We start from the raw sequence: 10,209 nt of genomic DNA on the forward strand, positions 1-10,209 counted from the left end.
TGGGTGCCTGCATTCAAAGAAGATTGTGAGTTTTTGCAAGGGGAGTTAGTTCGTCTTCCCGTGGACTCCGCTTGTCCTACTCGGCTCTTGCTTTTCATTGGGGTAGCGTCGCTTAAACAAAGCAATTTTTGATAGTAGCCATGCATGATTTAGTAAAAATATGATGTAAATACATAATTTAAAATTATTTTCTTTTAGATGAGTCGACGACTGCGACGCGGTTCAAGACATTGCGACCTCTTTTGTTCTGGAATTTTGAGGGTCCTCCTCAAAATTCTGCCCCAGTTTACTGGGAAGGTGCCTCTAACGGTTGCGTGCGATGAATGGTTGAAAGTCAGCTTCGAAATTTTGAGGGTCCTCCTCAAAATTCTGCCCCAGTTTCCAATTGTGGGGGGAAATGGAAGTTTTATTGAATTGTGACTGAACCCATAAGGCTGCCTACGTATCCCCTTTCAAACGGGAATCAGGTCAGGCGTAGTTCAAATGATGATGACATCGTCTACATTCACCTCGATCTCTTTGTGTATCATGTCGTGGAAAAGAGTAGTCATGGATCTCATGTAGGTGTCCCAATCATTCTCTAATCCAAATGGCATCATCTTATAGCAGTACATTCCCCACGGCGTAATGAAAGCCATTTTCTCAACATCTTCTTCATCCATCCAGTTTTGATGATACCCAGTGAAACAATCTACGAATGATTGCAACTCGTGCTTGGCGCAATTGTCAATCACGATGTGTATGTTTGGCAAGGGGAAGTTGTCTTTTGGACTGGCCCGGTTGAGATCCTGGTAGTCGACACAGACTCTAACCTTCCCATCCTTCTTTGGCACTGGCACAATGTTGGCCAACCATGTTGGATATTCCACTACTCTGAGGACCTTGGCTTTGACTGGTTTGGTGACTTCTTCCTTGACCTTCAAACTCATGTCTGGCTTGAACTTTCTGAGCTTCTGCTTTACCGGCGGACATGTTGGATCTGTTGGCAGTTTGTGAGCTACAATAGATGTAGTGAGACCGGTCATATCATCATACGACCAGGCAAATATGTCCTCATATTCTTTTAAGAACTCCGCGTACTCTTCCTTTTCTGATGGTGACAAGTGAACACTGATGCGCGTTTCCTTGACATTCTGTGTATCCCCCAGGTTGACAATCTCAGTTTTATCCAGGTTGGACATAGGCCTATTCTCAAAGTCCTCAACCTCTTTAACGACCTCTTCTGTTATTTCATCCTCTTCTGAGTCTATATCCGTTTGTTGTGTTATCTCGTTGCATGTCACATTCGTCGGTTCATCAAGATAAGTAATAGTAATGCTGTGTAAATAAAGTAAATGATAGAGAAAATAGTAAGGGCAAGATTTATAAGAAACTGAAATACTTTGATAAATTCCATAATTTTTTGAATATCAGAGCTCTTTTCGAAATTTAAAGAAAGTACGGAAAGGAAATCAACTAGTGAAAAAGTAAAAGATAATGCATAGTGCTTTGTTCGGCCTTGCTACCCCGAAGTTTTCCGGGCCTTGGTGGTTCTGATGGACCAATTATTGAGGCGCGCCCCTCGGCTCACAGCTTGTATGGAAGGGCCTTCCTCCCCTTCCTCCTCATAAGTGACATGACAGTCCATATTATCATCCTCCAGGAACAAGTTCCTCATTGCTGCTAATGCTTCCTCTTCTTCCGACCCATAAATGACATCTGCTGGATGGAAAGTCTGCTCCAGGCGAGGTATCGGGTGCTCTAGTGGGTAGTAGGGACTGCGCCATGGTGGCGACCAGTCTTTGAATTCTTCCCATGTGTACTCGTATCCCAAACCAAAAGTGGTACCATGTTTTTTCAGCTTGATGGGTTTGGCGATTCCCTGGAGGTTTTTGCCAAGTCCCTTGCCAGGCTCATATGCACACCAATTCAGTATACTTTCGATCTTGTTATCCCACCACTTGTCCTTGTCCACGGTGTTGACTCGCTCAATGTGATGGTAGGTTTCTCCGCCTATCTTCCTTCTTCCTCCGATTGCTGGGATGGTCTGACGACTGTATATAGGATTACTACCGTCGCCATGAATAATCACCTCTTGTTGATTCCACTCCAACTTCACTGCCTGGTGCAGGGTTGATGCTACAGCTCCAGCGGCGTGGATCCAAGGTCGTCCCAGTAGTAAGGTGTAAGATGTTGGGATGTCTATCACTTCAAAGTCAATGTCGAACCAAGTCGGTCCCATTTGCTGACACAAACTGATTTCCCCAATAGTGGACCTTTGGGAACCATCGAAGGCTTTGCCGTTGATGGCCCCATCCTTGATCTCATGCAGGCTCTTCCCTAATGTTCTGAGAGTCACCAATGGACAAATATTGAGGCTGGACCCTCCATCAATCAAAGTCCTGGTGATGAAATAGTCTTCGCATTGCACAGTGATGTGCAACGCTTCTTTGTGGCTTAAACCTTCAGCGGGCAACTCATCCTCGTGGAAAGTGATCTTATGACTCTCCAATATCTGCCCGACCATGTTTGCCATCTCTCCTCCAGTTATGCTACTGGGTACATACGCCTCGCTCAGTATCTTCATCAGGGCGTTCTTATGTGTCTCGGAGCTTTGCAACAGAGCTAGGATGGAGATCTGTGTCGGTGTTTTATTCAGTTGGTCAACGACTGAGTACTCTTTTGCTTGTACCTTCCTCCAGAGATCATCGGGCCTAGTTTTAATAGGCCGTCCAGAGGCCTGCTTACTTGATTCAGCTAAATGCTCCGGAGTATAAATCCTGCCTGTTCTGGTCATACCCTGTGCTGCAATTGCTTCTCTAGACCTAATTTTCCCCTTCCTTCTCGCCTCGGCTGTGTAGTCCCACGGTATGGCTTTTGTGTGGAACGGTGCTATGGCTGTCATAGCTACTGGGATAGGCACCCTTGCCTTGGAAGGTAATACAACAACTTCAAAGGGCTCAGGCGCCTTTGGGGACCCAAACTCGACCTCGATTGGTCCCTGCGTCTTTGCAGAAGGAGGTGCCTCGAACTCAAGTGGTATGGACATATTTACTTCAACGTCTTCAGAAGGCTGAATCTGGACTACAATCGGATTAAGTGTGACCGTTGATTTCTTGGGCTCGTCATCTTCAGCGATTAATCTGATCGATCCTTTGGGGTCCCAATCATCCTCTACCTCGATCATGTGCATACTTCCACCCTTATGATCAGGCAGGGGATTGTTGCGAATATTGGGAGCAGGCTCTTTTGCCACGATGATCTTGTTGTCAATTAAGGCTTGGATTTTATCCTTTAGAGATCGGCACTCATCAATGATATGCCCTTTCATGTCGGAATGGTATGCACAGGTTTTGTTTGGATTGACCCATTGGGGTGGATTTTCTGGAGTTATGGTAGGAATTGGGGTGACGTAACCTGCTTCTTTGAGTCTTTCATATAGCTGGTCGATTGGTTCGGCGATGGCGGTGTATTGCTTGGGAGGTCTGCGGTCGAAGTTTGGTCGTGGTCTAGGGCAGTTTTGGCGGGTGGGAGGTGATTGATAGCGAGAGGGTTGAGTATTATAGGCTTGGTAGACAGGTGTGGGTTGGGAATATCTTGGTGAGGTAGGTTGATATGCGGGAGGTGGAGATGATTGGTAAGTCGATGGTGGAACTTGGTAAGAGGGCGAGGGTGCTTGGTAGTTCGGAGTGGGTTGATATGTGAGTGGGGGTAATGGATAGGTTTGGTATTTTATTGGGGACTTTGTTCTCTTGTGCAACCATCACGACACTCACATCCTTTTTCTTGGACGTTCCGCCAGACTGTAGAGCCTTGTTGGTAGCCTGCAATGCCTAAAATTAGTGACAATACCACTTTTAATGCCTTCCTCAATCCTTTCTCCTAGCTTGATGATGTCGGAGAATTTCTGGCCCTCTATCAGCATTAACCTCTCATAATATTGAGCTCGGACGAAAAATCTGTTCATCTGTTCTTCTTCTAAGGCCGGCCTAACCTTAGCAGCCTCGGATCTCCATTGAGTAGCATACTCGCGGAATATCTTTGTAGGTTTCTTTTTCAGATTCTGGATGTAGAAGACATCTGGCGCATTTTCTGTATTGAATCTGAACCTATCCATGAAATCGGACGGCATTCCTACCCAGCTTGTCCACTTCTTGGGGTCTTGGCTAATGTACCAAGATAAAGCATCACCTTTCAAACTTCTCATAAAGAGCTTCATGCGAATCTTTTCATCTCTTCCGACTATGACCAGCTTATCACAGTATGTCCTCAAATGAACCCTGGGATCTCCTGTGCCATCAAACATCTCGAATTTAGGAGGTTTGTACCCCTCGGGAAGTTCGACGTCTGGCTGAATGCAAAGATCCTCATAATTCAGCCCTTCAATACCTTTGTTTCCTTCAACACCCTGGACTCGGCTAGTCAGTTTCCTGAGCTCGGCAGCCAGGTTCTTGATGAGAGAGTCTTTGTCATCAGACTCCGGTGTGTTTGAAATGGGTTGAGTGTATTGTGGCATGGTTTCCACATAGATGGGAGTGTTGTGGGGATGATCATTTGGTGGTTCGGGGATGAGGAGTGGGGTGTTGTTGTGACATGTGTTGCAATTTTGATGCGTAGCGGGTTGTTTCTGCGGCTTCGGGATGTTCTGTGGAGGTATGGGGTTTTGAGCATTGGGAAAGTTGACGTCTGGAGTAGTGAGGGAGAATGACAAGCTTGCCAAGTTCCGAACTTGGTCCAATTCTTCCTGAAATTTCAGTAACTTCTGTTCGAGCTGGGCGGCACTTTCTTTGGACACCTGAATACCCTGAGGAACCTCTACCCTTTCAACTGAGTTCTCCTTCCTGATGTTGCTCAAGTCTTCCATTTTTGCTTTGTTCTTGTTTCTGATAGGACTCGGAGGAGGAGGAGGTGGAGGCCCCTTAGATCTTGTGGAGTAGGATGATGATGCCAGAGTGCACGAACTAACCTTTTGGGGAGGGGAAATAAAACAAAAAGTAAAAATAAAAAGGTAACAAGTTGGTGAGGGTTATGAGAAGAAATGTTGCAATATTTAAACACATAGTGTAAGAATATAAATCGTGTCCTAATTTGGGTGCCTCATAGTGCCCGAGGTAGGCCTAGCGACAAGTTGTTTTGGAGAACTTATAATGCTAAATGCCTCATTTTATTGATAAAAATAAGACGAATCCCCAAAATGACATTAAAATTGCAGAAATAAAATGTCACTAATGGCTGTTGGCCTTATTACATTTTAAAGCAAAAGAAAAGACTCCTAACTACTTGGTCCCAGAAGGACCTTCTTCAGGTTGAATGTTCTCGTTGATCAAATCCTCCAGTTCACGCAGGTTCTCTAGTAAAAATGCCTTTGCCAGGTGTTCTCCTTCGTTTCCCTCAGCGTTCTGGCAGTCAGTGACTCTTTTCCTCACTTTTCCTTCCAAGTCCAGCAGACTGTATTCCAGATATTCATGTTTCTCACTAGCCTTGGTGACCCTCTCTTTCCATTCATTGATTTGGTCACTTGATGGGAGATTCCTCCACCAGGTCAGCAAGAGTGAGGGTATACTAACCATACCGAAGTCGGGGACTTTGTTCTCCATTTTCTGGAAAACAAAAGGGTTAGGACCATACCCCCCACAGGACTCGGCTATTTAAATCAATAATTAGCATAATGGCATTTGGTTCTCCAAATAAATGCACAGAATATGGTGTTGTCCGTTTGGGTTCCAGGGGAACCTAGTGGACTTTGGACAAGGCTATCTTAAAGAGTCATTACGTGGATAGCATAACTGACTCAACTAGGTTTGACAGTGATGCATGAACAGTTAAATAGAATAAGGTTTCTATGGGGTGCTAGACCGGTACCCTTCAGCGGACAACTCAATAGGGAAAGGCAACGGAACCGTTGACTGCACCGCTGATCGACTGGTTTTACCGCAAATATGCCTTTGCCAAATTTAGGGGGTAATATTATCGGAAGAGCTCAACCACTCATTAAGCGTTGCTATGGTATTTGTTTGGCACGAGTGGAATATGATGTTGAATATGCAATTACAAATTGTCACATATTTTCACATTCATAATGATTACAATAATTGCTCAAAAATTACAACGGTATTGAAGGAAAACAGTAAATGAAAGCGTTAAAGAAAAAGAAACAAAAAGCCAAGTCAGTTTCGGATAAAGGAATTAAACAAAGCAATAAAAGAAAACAATGAGGTCACATACAACATGAAGTGGTAAAAGCCTAAAGAATTCCCCAGCAAAGTCGCCATGCTGTCGACGCCCCCTTTTCCTCGCGAAATCGGGTTTACGACATTTGGGAAGACAACTCTATTCCCGTTTGGGAATTGGGTTTTTGGATTTGAAGAGACGCCACCTAATGATTAAGTGCATTAGGACACTAAGGGTTTTGAATTGGAAAACCAGAGTTCGGGTAAAGGTTAGAAATTATCTCAAGGGGAAGGTGTTAGGCACCCCTCAAGATCCACTAGTGTGGTTCATGGCCATGCTATGTTGTGACTTGAAATGCAGACAAATAATTCTATACACAAAGGTTGCAAATAGATACGTGACAAGCATATTGAAATGAGGATCTAAGTGGTCTCAAGCTTTGTTTAAGAAAACGTCCAACTACAGAAATTTATATAAAAGAAATAAAAATTTAGAAGACAAGAATAGTGCAGCAAATTAAAAAAGAGTTTTTGGTGGCTGAAACAAAGATAGAATTTTATTGATAATAACAAAGTTACATAAAGGAAAGGGGTCCTAGGTTTGTAAAACACATGGATCATCCACACAACACTGGTAGCCAATCGTACGCATGGTGTTATCGTGTGATCATCATCTCCATGTCTACCCTTCCCAGCCCGTTATGGTATTAAGCGTGGAATGGTATCGTCACCTACTGCATGCTATTACCCGTCCCATCTATCAGTCCCGGAGGCATTTGAGACTACTAATCCTAAAAGGGGTGGGAGTTAGGCTTTTCAGAGTTTAAATGGTTAAAAAGCTAGGGCGACAATCAAAACACGCAAACAATTAAAGGGGAACTGGCAGCAATTAAGGGCTCAAATAGGCCTCCTCATAAAAAATCAACTTATTTAGCATGTCTGACAAATACTGGTTAGGTCTTTAATTAAAATTAACGTAGGAAAAGTTGATTTACCACATATTTCCCAAATAGGGAGTCCAAATTAGTCCTGCTTAGATGTAGTTGTCGAAAACTGACAGTTGGTTAATTACTTAACTATTTGCCTGTGTGTTAGACGGGACCAATACGCATGATATCTATTAATTCAAGAACGGAGGAATAAACTGATTGCAAAAAAAGAATTGTTGGTTGTATGCTCTGCGAGTGTTTAGAATTACCACTGATTTTAGACTTAAGAGCGAGTGGGCGATTCAGATTTAGTTGATAGCTCCTATGGGCATGATTTCTAGGTGCCACTAATTGTACCGCTGTTTATTGTTATGCAGAGATCCTATAGGCAGGTCATCTATATGATATGCAGAATTTCAGCAACGATTTATGGGCATGGTATCTATGTGACATAAAGAATTTGAAAGTAAATATCCTAAAACATGATTTCTATGTGCGATGCAGAATTAGAAGGTAAATATCCTAAAACATGATTTCTATGTGAGATGCAGAATTAGAAGGTAAATATCCTATAAACATGATTTCTATGTGAGATGCAGAATTTGAAAGTAAGTATCCTATAAACATGATTTCTACCCTTTGGCATGCATGCAATCCCATCCCTTTTCACTATACACCCCAGTAGTTATTACAGAATTTATTACAGACCAAATGAATCAGAGGAAATAACAAAATTACATCAGTGATTACATCTACATCTATCAGCCTAATCCAGATTCAGAGTCTAATAATATGAGATGAACCAACTTCTAGGATCGGATTTTTCAAAGCCTTTCTCCTATTTAGGATGTGTCAAAGTTCCAAGGAACTTCAAGAGTTCCAGGCAATGCTTATACCCCAAATATCATTGCAGAATCAGATTATAGTGTAGTGTGGAAGGGCCAGGCCTCAGATGTCCAAGTTCAGAGGGAACTCAAGATCCCAAGGCAAGGCTCATAGGAGGGGGCAGAACATAGAGACTAGGAGTAAGTGTAAGTGCAATGAAAGGGAATTAGGGGAGAGCCAGGGCAGGCTGATGGTCATGCCTAGTAGCTGGGATGCTGGCACACCCTTGACCAGCTTGTCAGCCTTAGAATTGGGGAGTTAAGACCTTGTTGAAGGCCAGGTTCAGCTCTAAAGAGCAATTGGGATGCTGCCAGGCCATACCTTAACTCGGCACATATAGGGGAATGGGGGTATGGGAGCAATTGTTTACTAGCAGCAAAAAACAAAGAAAGAACAGGCAAAGCATATAGATACTTTAAAATTAACGTTGCTGAGAATTGAACGTAGGCATGGATACAGGGACTGTAAATAAACACATTAGAGAGATGCTGAAATTAATCTTAGAGCATACTAGTTCAAAGAAGAAAGTAAGGAGAAATAGTAGACATATGAGAACCAAAGTGTAGTCAAGAAGCAAGAGTATAGGTTTAGAAGAGAGTTGTGATTTCTGTATGCTTAATCGTGTGCGTCATTTAGAATTGTGTCATGTATTTATAGTGCAGAAAAGAAGCAGAAATAGGTAAGAAAATAGTTTGAAAAATCAATCACACAAGGTTTCCCTTTAATTAAGGGATTCTGATTTCAAACGGCAAGGTAAATAAGGAAAGGGGTTAATTAAATACTTTTCAAATTAATGCAAGAAGGGTAAATACATAATAGTTATTTAAGGAAAGGGTTTTGATAATACACGGTCATGCAAATTAAGGAAAGGAAATCAATTGACAGCCAAGCAATCAAAAGTCGAAAATTTTGTATGAATAAACCAAGTCAGAAAAAGGTATAGAGTGGCTTTACTTAAGAAGAATCAGTAGTAATCAATTAAACCCCAAAAGGATTCTGATTTGAACACAAGTTGGAAAACCTTTCGAAGAAAAATTTTAACACACATATAAAAGGGATTGTCATGCTAATCAGAAGAGTCTTAGTGTAGAAGAATTCTTACACAAAAGGATTCAAACTCAGTACATGGATTCCAAAATGAGTTTGAGAGAGTCCAGGGCTCAAATAGAACCCTAGACCAAACATACAAAACCAAACTCGCCAAAAACCCCAAATCCTAGGGTTTTCGACTTGAATCACATGCAAAGAAGAGAAAACAAGCAGATATAGTAGAATGTTCAATGCAAACAAAGTAAGGGAATTAATTCGAAACACAATGAGAGTAGAAGAAACAATAGAGGAAAATATGCTAAAGCAGGCATAGTAAGAACGCTTAATGAACATGGCAGGAAAATACAGTAGGTGAAGCATAATCAAGTCATAGTTGAAGGCAAGTAGCAGAACATAGCATGTGAAAACATAGCATAGAAACATAGTATAGAAATACGGTAGAAGGAAGAACAAAATATGGCAAACATAGTAAAAAAAAAGGAAACATAAGAACATAGCAGAGACAAACATACACAAGAAAGGGAGAAGAAAATTCGGAAAAACATTTAAGCATTTTTCAGAAACCCTAAGAAAGAAGTGACTTTGAAAGTAAAAATTTTAATGAAAAGTTGGGGAAACCTCTTAAAAACTCAAAGTAAAGCATGAATACACACATATCTGAAGAGAATCGGGGAAAAACCTCGACAGCTAGGGTTTCAGATGAACCCTAGAATGAGAAAGGCTTCGAAAACATCCGATCTAAGTCGGATAGGACTGGAAACAGGCTCAGGGGCCAAGACGTGCTGGAGCCAGGCCGGAGATGGCCGGAAACCTCAAGTCGGCGGAGGTCTGGGTGGAGACCTTTGAGGTCTAGCCTCAAACCTTCGAATACCAAGCACATAGGAGCAATATGAGGTGAGTATGAGGGTTTCACGGCCTGAGAAGCCATGGAAACCGGCGAGAATTGCAGGGATTAGGGTTAGCTTGGGTGGCGGCGATTAGGGTTTGCAGAGAGAATGGGAGAGGAAGGAGATTCAAGGGCGGCGGGTTAGGAAAAAATGAATTAGGGTTGGGGGGTTTGTTAAATTAAAAAGGAAAGGGTGTGTTTGGGTCGTTGATCTTTTAGTTCGACGGCTGTGATTTAAAAAGGGGGTCTGGTCGGGTAATTTAATTGGGTTAGGGGTTGGGTTGGTTTTAGGAATTGGGCCGGTTGAAAT

Source organism: Nicotiana attenuata, unplaced genomic scaffold, assembly GCF_001879085.1.
Source record: "Nicotiana attenuata strain UT unplaced genomic scaffold, NIATTr2, whole genome shotgun sequence".
Classification (NCBI taxonomy): Eukaryota; Viridiplantae; Streptophyta; class Magnoliopsida; order Solanales; family Solanaceae; genus Nicotiana; species Nicotiana attenuata.